Source organism: Limulus polyphemus, unplaced genomic scaffold (genome assembly GCF_000517525.1).
Source record: "Limulus polyphemus unplaced genomic scaffold, Limulus_polyphemus-2.1.2 Scaffold1857, whole genome shotgun sequence".
NCBI classification, from domain to species: Eukaryota; Metazoa; Arthropoda; class Merostomata; order Xiphosura; family Limulidae; genus Limulus; species Limulus polyphemus.
This window is the reverse complement of record NW_013667467.1, coordinates 99,659-100,787: the sequence shown is the minus strand read 5'-3', so window position 1 is coordinate 100,787 and position 1,129 is coordinate 99,659.

Genomic DNA, 1,129 nt, shown 5'->3' with positions numbered 1-1,129 from the left:
GCTGATTTTCAATATGAACCATAAATATATTGGCATAAGTGGGAGCCATTTTGGTGCCCATTGCAGTACCGTTATATCGCTAGATGGCAGTACATATAAACGTCGAGAAAACGCCTACACAATATACATAAAATGAATATTTTGTACATCTAGGTTAATCCCAAATTCGAAACTCTTCACAATAAAACATGTTACACGATTCCTCCAGGAAACGCCTTATTATTTTATTTATCGGAATTCTGTATTAGCCTTTATAGAATTCATCTCGCATAACTTACTTCGTATATGAAACACACAGCTCGTGTTTGTTTTAAAATCATAGTAGTATCGTCTCAACTGACATTTCTTTTTACTAAAACATATATATTTGGGAGATTCGCTATAATTCTTTATTTTCAAAGTCTTTCATAATTTAGTTAAACTTCATAATATTTATATGAAAAGCGAATAGGAAAATCCATGCTTTTAATATACTTTCATTGTTTGTAATATCAATCAAATTATTTTCATTGTGTTTTACTCTTTGATCAGTGTCTTTCTTTCACATTTCATTCAAAGTCAGAAATTTCTGATTCACTTCTGCAAAACATATTCTTTCAAACCTCTAGTTATGAAGCAGAACTTACGTGATTATCCTGAACGGAAATCATTGCACCTGAGAACATCACATCAAGTCTAAAGCTATAATTTTAATGTTGTGATTTGATTGTTAGCTAGAGAAAATTATCGGTCGTTGTTGGTCTGTGGCTAGCCAGCATCAAATGTATATGGATGCATAGATGCGAATCCCTTGTGGGGGGTCTGGTCGTTATAACCAGTTGTTACGACAGCGAAAGTCACGTGACGATGCTGGCGCATTGGCGCTGGTGGCATGTGCGAGGAGTTTCTCGAATGATCGTGAATTTTCTAATTTGTTTCAGGCGCCCTCTTTTTTAGTATATAAGTCCGGCAAATAAAGCGAGGATAGAATTGCATAGATAGCAGATAATAAAACAGATATAGATACACTGAAGATAGAAATAATCGAGTCAAGCGAACAGTAGGCATCATAAGTAAAGTGTGTGAATCGCTGTGAATTATAGTATTGTTACCTCGCCGTTCGTTAGTTAATTTCCGTAAATTCGTTCCG